The 12,876-nt window shown below is 45.8% G+C and overlaps 1 long non-coding RNA gene across 3 annotated transcripts in view; it reads left to right on the forward strand.

The window, feature by feature from the left end:
* LOC148107044 (uncharacterized) overlaps positions 1–12,876 on the forward strand; it is a 48,570-nt gene that overhangs the window by 35,226 nt on the left and 468 nt on the right. For all 3 annotated transcript variants that reach the window (XR_015723208.1, XR_015723209.1, XR_015723210.1), the window contains one exon: positions 11,696–12,876. This exon is cut by the window's right edge and continues 468 nt beyond it. This is a non-coding gene — a long non-coding RNA (uncharacterized LOC148107044). The remainder of the gene's footprint in view (positions 1–11,695) is intronic.

Raw genomic sequence — 12,876 nt, forward strand, 5'->3', positions numbered from 1 at the left:
GCTCTGCCTGAGCACAGGAGGATTCCGGACACCAATCCTAGGTGGTTGGTGCAGGGAGGAGAGATGTCTGTTTCCCAGGACCTCGGCCAAAGGGAGATTTGGACCCTGGGATGTGTCTCTGCTCAGCTTTCTAGGATGAGCACCTCAGGCAAGGGGAGGAAGCGTGTGTGCTCACCTGTCATCGAGGAAGGTGTCTGGTTTCAGGTTTCATGTGCAGGTGGATTCCTCATATGGCTCCCTTTCATGATGGTGTTCAGGGTGCAGTAGGTGGACCGCCGTGTCCCAGGCATCCTGGCTCTGCAAGAGCCTGGGGCACCTTTTCCCCTGGGGATTTGGAGCATGACATTGGGGGGAGTCGGTGGTTAAGTGAACAGTTTTTGCCTCAGTTTCTTGCTTGCCAAGATGGACTGGAGACATTTGATAAGTGCTATGGAAATATAAAACAGGAGACAGACAAGGGGAGGTGTGTGTGGGGGTGTTTGCTATTCACATAAGGGCCAGGTGGAACTTCACTAAGAAGGTGTTACCTGAGTCAAGATATAAAGAAGGTGAATGATATCACATCAAGAGCATTTTTTAATAATAATTTTTGATTATGTTAGTCACTGTACAGTACATCCTTATTTTTTGATGTAGTGTTCCACGATTCATTATTTGCGTAGAACACCCAGTGCTCCATGCAATACCTGCCCTCCTTAATACCCATCACCAGCCCAGCACAAATCCCCCACCCCCCTTCCCCTGAGGCCCTCAGTTTGTTTCCCAAAGTCCACAGTCTCTGGTGGGTCATTCCCCCTTCTTTTTAACCCCCCCTTCATTCTTCCCTTCCTTCTCCTACCGATCTTCTTATTTCTTATGTTTCATAAATGAGTGAAACCATATGATAATTGTCTTTCTCTGCTTGACCTATTTCACTTTGCATAATCTCTTCCAGTCCCGTGCATGTTGCTGCAAATGTTGGGTAATCATTCTCTCTGATGGTTGAGTAATATTCTATTGTGTATATGGACCACATCTTCTTAATCCATTTGTCTGTTGAAGGGCATCTCGGCTCCTTCCACGATATAGCTATTGTGGACAACACTGCTATGAACATTGGGGTGCATATGGCCCTTCTCTTCACTACGTCTGTATCTTTGGGGTAAATACCCAGTAGTGCAATGGCTGGATCATAGGGTAGCTCTATTTTTGACTTTTTAAGGGACCTCCACACTGTTTTCTAAAGTGGCTGTACCAACTTGCATTCCCACCAATAATGGAAGAGGGTTCCCCTTTCTCCACATTCTCTCCAACATTTGTCGTTTCTTGCTTTGTCCATTTTTGCCATTCTAACTGGCGTAAGGTGGTATCTCAATGTGGTTTTGATTTGAATTTCCTTGTTGGCTGATGATTTTGAACATTTTTTCATGTGTCTTGTTTCCATGTGTATGGCTTCATTGGAAAAGTGTCTATTCATATCTTCTGCCCATTTTTGGATTTGATTATTTGTTTCTTGTGTATTGAGTTTGAGAAGTTCTTTGTAGATCTTGGATACCAGCGTTTTATCTGTAGTGTAATTTGCAAATATCTTCTGCCATTCCATGGGCTGCCTCTTAGTTTTTTTGACTGTTTCCTTGGCTGTGCAGAAGCTTTTTATCTTGATGAAGTGCCACAAGTTCATTTTATCTTTTGTTTCTCCTGCCTTTGGAGATGTGTCATGAAGAAAGTTGCTGTGGCTGATGTCAAAGAGGTTTCAGTCTATGTTCTCCTCTAGGATTTTGATGGATTCCTGTCTCACATCGAGGTCTTTCATCCAATTGGAGTTTATCTTTGTGTATGGTGTGAGAGAGTGGTCAAGTTTCATTCTTTTGCATGTAGCTGTCCAATTGTCCCAGCACTGTTTATTGAAGAGACTGTCTTTTTTCCACTGGATGTTTTTTCCTGCTTTGTCAAAGATTAGTTGCCCAAAGAGCCAGAGGTCCATTTCTGGGTTCTCTATTCTGTTCCATTGGCCTATGTGTCTGTTTTTGTGCCAGTACCATGCTGTCTTTGTGATCACAGCTTTGTACTATAGCTTGAAATCAGGCAACATGATGCCCCCAACTTTGTTTTTCCTTCTCAACAATTCCTTGGTGATTCAGGGCTTTTTCTGGTTCCACACAAATTTAAGGGCTGTTTGTTCCAGCTCTTTGAAAAATGTCATTGGTAATTTGATCGGGATGGCATTGAAAGTGTAGATGGCTCTGGGTAGCATGGACATTTTAACTGTGTATTCTTACGATCCATGAGCATGGAACGTTTTTCCATCTTGTTGTGTTTTCTTCAATGTCTTTCAAGAGTGATTTGTAGTTTCTAGAATATAGATCCTTTACCTCTCTGGTTAAGTTAATTCTGAGGTATCATATGATTTTTGGTGCTATTGTAAATGGAATCGATTCCCTAATTTCTCTTTCTTCAGTCTCATTGATCGTGTATAGAAATACAACTGATTTCTGAGCATCAATTTTGTATCCTGCCACGTTACTGAATTGCTCTATAACTTCTAGTAGTTTGGGGGTGGAGTCTTTTGGGTTTTCCATAGAGAGTATCATGTCATCTGCGAAGAGAGACAGTTTGACTTCTTCATTGCCTATTTGAATACTTTTATCCCTTTTTGTTCTCTGATTGCTGTTGCAAGGACTTCTAGTACTATGTTGAATAATAGTGGCGAGAGTGGGCATCCTTGTCGTGTTCCTGATCTGCAGGGAAAGGCTTTCAGCTTTTCCCCATTGAGAATGATATTCGCCGTAGGCTTTTCATAGATGGTTTTATGAAATTGAGGAATGTACCCTCTATCCCTACACTCTGAAGGGGTTTTAATCAGGAAAGGATGCTGTATTTTGCCAAATGCTTTTTCTGCATCCATTGAGAGGATCCTATGGTTCTTGACTCTTTTCTTGTTGATGTGATCTATCACACTGATTGATTTGTGTATGTTGAACCACGCTTGCATCCCAGGGATGAATCCCACTTGGTCATGGTGGATAATCCCTTTAATGTATTGTTGGATCCTATTAGCTAGGATCTTGCTGAGAATTTTGGCATCCATATTCATCAGCGATATTGGTCTGTAATTGTCCTTTTTACATCAAGATCATTCTAAACAGAAGGGAAAGCATGTTAAAAGGCCCCAGGGCAGGAGCATAGCAGGCGCGTCCAGGAGCAGCAAGAAGGCCCTGTGGTTACAGGAGACAGCTTAGGACATGACCTCAAGGAGGTGACAGAGCATGACAGAAAGCCATTGCAGGGCTGTGACCCCATGGGACCCTGTTTCACCAGGCCATCCTGACTTCAGTGTTGAAAACAGATGACAGAGGGTTGAGGATGGGAAGGAAGATCAATGATGATGCTTTTCTAGGAAGTCAGGCAAGAGATGAGATCCAGTGTGGACCAGACAGGTGGCCTTGGAAGGAGTAGTTAGTCCTATTCTGGGTACGTCTTGAAGGTGGAGCTCACAGGATTTGCCGACAGCTTAGATATTGGGAATGGGAGAAAGGAGGAACTGGGGTAACTCCCAGCTGTTGTGGGTTCTCCTGAGCGAGGGGAAGGAGGAGGTTTCTGGGGGTAGGAGGTAGTGCGTGTTCCACATACTGAGGAAGGTGCCTTTCCTGGTGGACCTGCTGAGGTTTGTGTCCGGGAGAACCTTTCACATGTCCTCCCTCAGCAACGTTCAAGTACAGGTATCCCCCACTTTTTAAATGTTCATGGTAAGACACTTGGCTTTCTTGAAATATCTACTTTATTACCCGGCTTCAGTAACAGGAAGAGACCTGAAGAGGATTTTCCTCTTATGAAAAAAGTCGAACGGTGAGCATCGCGTTCAGCATCTGTTTTGGGGAGAAGCACGACAGAGGCGGCGTGCAGCCCAACCAGCTCCTTCCCCTGGGAACCTCTCTCTGTGTCCAGCCACTAGCACTTTGAATTGTGTCTGTGAGCCTCTGCTGTCCTTTATTTCCATTTATTTTTGGCATCCGTTAGGAGTTGTGTCCTGAGGCCTAAGAAAAGCCAAAGAGAAGGAATTTTTGGATTCTGAGCACACTCTCTAATTTTTCCATATAAATTAATGGTCATTCCTTCTTGACACCATTTCTGCTGTCGAAGGTTTCCTTGGAACACTGTACTTTCAAAGAGCAGGGAAACCTATACCCCATCCTGTGGGGTTAGTTTTAGTCTCCCTGCTGGACAGAACATTCCATGACTTATGGATTTTACCACTCAAACATTGTGCCTTTGACCACCTTTACCCATTTCTATCACCCCATCTCCGAATCTGGCAACTACCCATCTGTTCTCTGTATCTATTCATTCAGTATTTTTTTTCCATGTGGAATGTACATGAGAGCATCTGGTATTTGTCTTTCTGTGTCTGAGTTACTTGGCATAAGGCCCCCAAGGTCTAGGTTTCTATGTCTGGTTATTGTGAATAATGCTTTAGTGAATATGGGAGTGCATCTGTCTTTTTGAGGCAGTGTTTTCGTGTTCTCCAAATACTCAGAAGAGTCATTACTGGGTCGCGTGGTAGTTGTATTTATTTTTTCAGGAACCTCCATACCGTTTGTCACAGTGGCTGCAACCATTTGCATTCCCACCAACAGTGCACAGGGTCCCGTCATCTGCACACCCTTGACCACATCTGGTGTCTGTCTCTGGGACGATTGCCATTCTAACAGATGTGAGGGGATAGCCAATTGTGGTTTTGACTTATGTCTCCCTGACGATGATTAGTGATGTTGAACAACTTTTTCTGTCCGTTGGCACCTGTGTGCCATCTTTGGAAAGTATCTGTTCACATATTATCCCAATTTTTTATACATTTTTTTTTGTTTTGGTTTGTATGAGTATTTTGTGTATTTTGGATATTAGCCTCTTCTCACACATATTATTTGCAGATATTTTTTCTTATTGGGTTGGTTGCCTTTTAAGTTTTTTGATGGTTTCTTTTGCTGTGTGGAAGATTTCAGTTTGATGTTGTTCCACTTGGTTTTTTTTTTTTTTTTTTTGCTTTTGTTGCCTTTGCATTTGGTGTCCGATCTAAAGACTCTTTGCCAAAACCAATGTCGAGAAACTTAGTACCTGTGTCTTCTTGGAGGTTTATGGATTCACGTTTTATGTTCGAATCACTCATCCATTAAAAATTTTGTGTGCGGTGTAAGAAAGTGACCCAGTCCATTCTTCTGCATTTAGTGTCCAGTTTTACTGCTCACTGAAGAGACAGTCCTTTCCCCATGGCATATTGTCTGCTGCTGTGTCATAAGTTAGGATCATCTATGTATGGGTTAGTTTCTGAGCTTTCTGTTCTGTTCCACTGACCTGGTGTCTGTGTTTATGCCAGTACCATTCTGTTTTGATGACTACAGCTTTGTTATCTAGCTTGAAATCCAGGAGTGTGGTGCCCACAGCTTTCTTTCTCCAGGTTGGTTTGGGTATGTGGGGTCCTTTGTGATTCCATACGAGTTTTAGGACTGTCTTCTATTTCCTCGAATAATGCCACTGGAAATCAGATAGGGATTTCATGACATCTGTCGATTGCTTTGGGTACGATGGACATGTTCACATAATTTCCTCTTCCAGTTAAGGAGCATGGCGTATGCTTCCATTTGTTTGTGTCACCTTCCAAATCTTTGACCCATACATTCTGCCCCCCCCACATGTTTTTCCTCTCTTTTCTGCCATGTGTTGAGTGTACCATGTCTTTCTCATTCTTGGTTACTTTTATTCCTCGATTTTTTTTCTTGATGCAATTGTAAATGGCATTTCTTTCTTAATTTCTTTTTGTGAAAGTGTGTCATCAGTATATAGAGATGCAAGAAGTTGGGTCATCTGGGTGGCTCCATCGGTGAAGCATCTGCCTTCAGCTCAGGTCATGAACCCAGAGTCCTGGGATCGAGCCCCGCATTGGGCTCCCCGCTTAGCGATGGTCTGCTCCCTTTGCCTGCCACTCCCCCTGCTCATGCTTTTTCTCTCCCTGTCAAATAAATAAATAAAATCTGAAAGAAATAAATGCAACAGGTCTCTGTATATTGAGTTTATATCCTGCAGCTTTACTGAATTTATTTATTCTAACAGGGTTTTTTTTTTTTTTTTGTGGGTGTGTGTGTGTGCGGAATCTTTAGGGATTTCATGTCATTTGCAATTAGTGACAGTTTTCCTGTATGGATTTTATATCTTTTTTTTAAAAATTATGTTAGTCACCCTACAGTTCTTCATTAGTTTTTGATGTAGTGTTCTATGATTCATTGTTTGCATATAATACCTAGTGCTCATTACAACACGTGCCTTCCTTAATACCCATCACCAGGATAACCTGTCCCCCTACCCCCTTCCTTTCTGCAACCTTCAGTTTGTTTCCCAGCATCCGTAGTCTCTCATGGTTCATCTCCCCCTCTGATTCCCCCCCTTCACTTTTCCCTTCCTTCTCCTAATGTCCTCCATTCTATTCCTTCCATTCCACATAGGAGTGTAACCATATGATCATTGTCTTTCTCTGTTTGACTTATGTTACTTAGCATAATCCCCTCCTGGTCTATCCACGTTGGTGCAAACGGTGGGTATTCATCCTTTTTGATGGCCAAGTAATATTCCATTGTATAGATGAACCACATCTTCTTTGTTCAATCATCTGTTGAAGGACGTCTTGGCTCCTTCCACAGTTTGGCTGTTGTGGACATTGCTGCTGTGAACATTGGGATACAGGTGCCCCTTCTTTTCCCTACTCTGTGTCTATGGGGTAAATACCCAGTAGTGCAATTGCTGGGTCATAAGGTAGCTCTGTTTTTAACGTCTTGAGGAGCCTCCACACTGTTTTCAAAAGTGGCTGTACCAGCTTGCATTTTCACCAACAGTGTAAGAGGGTTCCCCTTTCTCCACATCCTCTCCAACATTTTTTGTTTCCTGCCTTGTTAATTTTAACCATTCTAACTGGTGTAAGGTGGTATCTCATTGTAGTTTTGATTTGTATTTCCCTGATGGCAAGTGATGTGGAGCATTTTTTCATGTGTCTGTTGGCCATTTGTATGTCTTCTCTGAGAAGTATCTCTTTGTGTCTTTTGCCCATTTCCTGGGAGTTGAGTTTGAGAAGTTCTGTATAGATCTTGGATACCAGCCCTTTATCTGTGATATCATTTGCTAATATCTTTTTCGATTCTGTAGGTTGCCTTTTAGTTTTGTTGATTGTTTGCTTTGCTGTGCAGAAGATTTTCATGTTGATGATGTCCCAAAAGTTCATTTTTGCTTTTATTTCCTTTGCCTTTAGAGATGTGTCTTGCAAGAAGTCGTTGTGTCCAAGGTCGAAGAGTTTGCTGCTTGTGTTCTTTTGATTTTGATGTGAGACAGGAATCCACTATCTTTCTTTCCTGATTGTATTCGAGTCCTCTGTCTTTCTTGGTGAGTCTAGCTAAGTTTGTCAGTTTTGTTTATCTTTCCAAAAAAGGCAGCTCTTATTTTCATTGATTTATTTTTGTCTTTTTAGTCTCCATTGGATTTATTTACACATCCCTTTTTGTTATTTCCTTATTTCTACTCATTTGGGGCTCTGCTTGTTTTTTTTTCTACTTCTTTACTACATAAAATTAGGTTGTTTATTGGAGAACATTCTTATGGATTGACAGCTGAATTTCTATGAACGTCCCCCTTAGAGCTACTTTTGCTGCATCCCATAAGTTTTTGTAGGTTCTCTTTTTTCATTTGTGTCAAGGTACTTCTAAAATTTTTTTGATTTTTTCTTTGTTGATTGTTCAGTAGCATGTCGTTAAATGTCCACATATTTTTTTAAGAATTTTTATTTATGTATTTGACGAGAGTGAGACAGCGAGAGAGGGAATACAAGCAGGGAGGTGGGAGAGGGAGAAGCGGGCTTCCCGCTGAGCAAGGAGCCTGATGCGGGGCTAGATCCCAGGATCCTGGGATCACGACCTGAGCTGAAGGCAGATCCTTAATGACTGAGCCACCCAGGTGCCCCAATCTCCACCTATTTTTGACTGTCCCATTTTTTTCTTGAGACTGATTTTTTTAAAGATTTTATTTATTTATGTGACAGAAAGACAGCCAGTGAGAGAGGGGACACAGCAGGGGAGTGGGAGAGGAAGAAGCAGGCTCCCAGCAGAGGAGCCCGATGTGGGACTCGATCCTGGAACGCTGGGATCACGCCCTGAGCTGAAGGCAGACGCTTAACGACTGCGCTACCCAGGTGCCCCTTGAGACTGATTTCTAGTTTCATATCATTGTGGTTGGACAAGATTTGAATCAGAAGGTGAAGAGAGCATTCAGATTAAAGGATTGTTTCCTGGGGGGTTTTCTGAGGGCAGACCATGAGTTCCGTGGGGACAGAGGAAAGTTTTGTGAGATGGGGGGGTCAGCCCTTGTTAGAATTACTACCATGCAGGCTGTGTGCTGCTGTTCACACCGTAGTCCTGATGGACTTGTACTTCATTAGAAATGTTTTCTAGGAGGTGCAGGGGTAGCCTTCTCTAAAAGAAAGGTGCCATGGGGGTTCATGGCATGACCCCAGGTCAGCAACCAGGATGGATGGTATTGTGGGGGATCAGAACCAGGCTTTCTGTGGGAAGTGACAGAAATAGGGCATGGTGAGCTTCATGACCATAGGCAAGATCCCGAGTGATCCGCTGGGTGTTGGGTTCTGTGGTCTGTCTCATCAGGTGCTCTGGAATTCAGGGACACCCTCCTGTCTGTTGAGTTGTGCGGACAGGTAGACATCAGTGTCTGGCCAGGCACGAGGGTCGCACTGGACCACCACCAGGGGCAGTGTGCAGGGGAGTCACTGCTTGGTTTCCATGAAAACTGACCGGGACCTGTGATTGTGATTCCTAGCAGCTGCAAGGGGAGAGAAAGGCGGGGGTGGTGCGCACTTCCTAAGGTTGTGGTCAGCACTGGTCTGGAGCCCACTGAAGTCAGCCACACCTGGCACAGAAGGCACCCAGTCAGTGTAGCTGTGGGCACTGTTCCCATGGCACTTTCGGGCCGGCTCCATGCTGCCACCTCCTGCTTTTCATCATCATCTTCAAGGTCATGTGCCTCTGCTCTTGCCCCATGGCCTCTGGGGTATTGCCCGTCCTCCATCTGGCCCTTGTTCCTGGTGCCCTGTGCAGTCCGATGCCAGGGTAGCCTTCTCGAGACCCACCTCTGGCCCTGTCAGTCACCTGATGGAACACTTCCATGGATCCCCCATGAGGTGAGGACGATGCCCTGCCCTGGAGGGGGGCTGCAGGTCCCCAATCAGGAGAGCCACGTCTCCCTTTTCAGCATGGCCTGCCCTCCCCTCAGTCTTCCTCAGGGAAGCTCTCCCCACTTCCTGAGATGACAGCTCTGAACTTAAAAACGAATGTTATTTTACATATATCTACGCCTTAGTTCATCCATGGTGTGTCTTTCAAACCCATTAGTGGTTTTTTTTTAGCAGTTTTGAAGGGCTGTCTGCTCAAGGAGGGGATGACCTGGGTGGGGCAGCTTTCCCTCTCATCTCCCTCAGAATGTCTCTGAGCCCTGGGGCCAGCTGTCCCACTGAGGATTGAGGGACCCGAGCCAGCCCATCCTGAGCCCAGGCTGTGTCAGCTGTGTAGACTGATGCGTGTCGGAGCAGTGGGCAGCTGGCATGGGCCAGGGGCAGGCAGTGTCTCCTCCTCATTCCTTTCCTCCCTTCCTCACAGAGGAAGCTCAGAGCAGCCTCCAAGCCCTGCATCTCCAGATCCCTTGACCTGTGCCTCCTGTGTTCAGCTGGTGACCTTGGAGTTTCGCATGGATTCTACCTCCCATACCCTCTCCCATAGCAGTTCCTGGATCAGGGGAGGGGTCGGACCCTTGTCTGTTTTTGGTTTTCTTTCTGTCCCGCACCAAGCCCACCCACCTTTGCATCTTCCATGTATGTGCTTGGAAGGAAGCCCATCCACAGGGAACCTATTAGCCAAATGGATCCAGGTAATGACCATTGAAGTAGAGATCCAGGATCCATAATAAACCTGCTCTGAAACCTGTCCCACAGTCTGTGACTATCTCACACTAAAGCGGAAACAATAGCTTTCTGGACTGTGAAGGGACATGTGTCTCTACTTCCAATCTTGAATGCATAGGTGCTGAGCCTGGACAGAAAAGGACCATGGCTCCCATGGGCTGGGATCCACAGGTAGAGTGTAAGAACTCAGTGAAATCTGAATTCGAGGCATAGAGTGAATAATTATTGTAGAGTGAATCCTCCCAAGTAGGGCTTATGCACATTGCACAGGAAAAGCTTTTTCAAAGAGGTTCCTGAAAGAAAAATCTTTTTTAAAAATTTATTTTAATTCCAGTAGAGCTAACATACAGTGTTACATTCGTTTCAGGTGTACAAGAGAGTGATTCAGTAATTCTATATATTACTCAGTGGTCATCAAGAAAAGTGTCCTCTTAATCCGCTTCATCTATTTCACTCCTCCCTCTGTTTGTTTTTGTGCCGTACCGTCTTGTTAGGATGACTGCAGCTTTGTAGTATAACCTGAAATCTGAAATTGTGAGTCCTCCACCTTTGTTTTTCTTTTCCACATTGCATTGGCTGTTCAGTATCTTTAGTGGTTCCATACAAAATATTAGGATTGTTTATTCGAGGTCTTTCATTTTTTTTTTTTAAAGATTTTATTTATTTGACAGAGATAGAGACAGCCAGCGAGAGAGGGAACACAAGCAGGGGGAGTGGGAGAGGAAGAAGCAGGCTCATAGCAGAAGAGCCTGATGTGGGGCTCGATCCCAGATCGCCGGGATCACGCCCTGAGCCGAAGGCAGACGCCCAACCACTGTGCCACCCAGGCGCCCCATAGGTCTTTCATTTTTTAATTTAAATTCAAGTAGCCAACTTACAGTACATCATTGGTTTCAGATGTAGTCTTCAATAAATTGTCAGTCGTGTAACACCCAGTGCTCATTGCATCGCGTAACCTCCTTAATGCCCCTCACCCAGTTACCCCCCCACCTCTCGTCCAGCAATCAACAGTTTGTTGCGATAGTTAAGAGTCTATCATGGTTTTTCTCCCTCTCTGATGACTTTCCATTCTGTTTTCCCTCCCTTCCCCTATGGTCTTCCCTGTTTCTGATATTCCACATAGGAGTGAAAGCATAGGATCATTGTCTTTCTCTCATTGACTTATTTACCTCAGCATAATACCCTCCAGCTCCACCCAGGTCGGTGTGATGGTAAGTATTCATCCTTTCTGATGGCTGAGTAACATTCTCTTGTGTTTATGAACCGCATCTTCTTTATCCATTCATCTGTTCACGGTCATCTGCACTCTTTCCACAGTTAGTCTATTATGGACATTGATGCTATGAACACTGGGGTGCATGTGCCCCTTCTTTTCACTACATCTGTAAATAACCAGTAGTGCAATTGCTGGGACATAGGGTAGCTTTATTTATAACTTTTTGAGGAAACTCCATACCATTTTCAAGAGTGGCTGTACCGGACTGCATTCCCACAGGGGTGTAAGAGGGTTCCCCTTTCTCCACATCCTCTCCAACATATATAGTTTCATGTCTTGTTATTTTTAGATATTCAGCCTTGTGTGATATGGCATCTATAGGGGTTTAGATTTGTATTTCCCTGAAGTCAAATGATATGAAGCATTTATGCAGGTATCTCTTGGTCACCAGTACGTCATCATCAGTGAAATGACTTCCTATTTTAATCCATTTCAAGACCTAAAGCTGGGTGAGGCACTGACTGGATGATGCCATCGGTTGGAATCGTGGAGAATTTCAAAAGATCTCCGTGGAGAGCGAGTTTAAAGGTCAGTGTGAAGCTACTAATTGGATCCGGGGAGATCTCTGAAAGTGGGGGTTCCCTGGGATGGGCTGAGGGGGGCCCTCCGATTTTCCAGCTTTGAATCCTTGCTACAGCCGTAAATGGACGGTTTCCTGCTGTGGGGCAGACTGAGTACTCTGGCAGTGCAGAGGTGAGCCCAATTCCTTGTGCCTTGGAGGCAGGCAAACGGGGAGGGGACCCTCAGCAGAAGACACAGGGTTAGGTTAGGCCCCAAGAGACAGCAGGTGTGAACTACCCAGTGCTCATAGAGCTCCCAGGCTGGATGAGATGAGGGTGCCAGGGAGGGTGAGTGTGAGCCTTGTGGTTTCACCTGGGAGGGCCCACAAAGGTCGGGGTTCACCAGAAGGGGCTCTTGGGTGCCCCAGTTCTCTTGCCCTGAATGCTCTGTTGTGCCCCAAAACGGTACGGTTTCCTGTGGGGTGCAGGCTGAGTCCTATGGTGGGGCTTGGGTGTCCCCAATCCCCCATAGTTGGGCACCAGGCCCCTGGGAGGGTCTCCTCTGTGGCCAACCTAGGGTAAGCGTTAGGGTCTAGGAGCCTGGCAGGGCCAATCTGCAGGCTGTGCGGCGAGCTCTGTGGAGGGCTGAGATGAGGGCGTGGGGGAGGGTGAGCATGGGCCTCAGGGTTGGGGCGCGGGGGCCCGCCGAAGGTGGGGATGGGCTCCAGGGGCCTCCCCAAGTTCTCATGCCCTGTATGCTCCATGGCGCCTCAAGGGGCATGGTTTCCTGTGGGGTGGCAAGCTGAGTCTTGCGGTGGGGCAAAATTCCCTGCGGCTGTGGCTCTAGGCCCCTGGGGAGGGGCCCCTCCACAGATGACCTAGGGTACGGTTAGGGCCCAGGAGCCCCGCAGGCCGGATCTGCCCACTATGTGGTGAGCTCCGCGGAGGGGTTGAGGTGAAGGCGCGGTGGAGGGTGAGCATGGGCTTCAGGGTTGGGGCTTGGGGATCGCCGAAGGTTGCGGGGTCCCTCCAGGGGCCCTCCTGGTTCTCCTCCGCTGAATGATCTACGGCCCCCCAAGGGGCACGGTTTCCTGCTGGGTGGCAGGCTGAGTCCAGCT

The sequence above is a fragment of the Ursus americanus genome, chromosome 36 (assembly GCF_024610735.1).
Source record: "Ursus americanus isolate L20-20 chromosome 36, mUrsAme1.1.p, whole genome shotgun sequence".
In the NCBI taxonomy this organism is placed as follows: Eukaryota; Metazoa; Chordata; class Mammalia; order Carnivora; family Ursidae; genus Ursus; species Ursus americanus.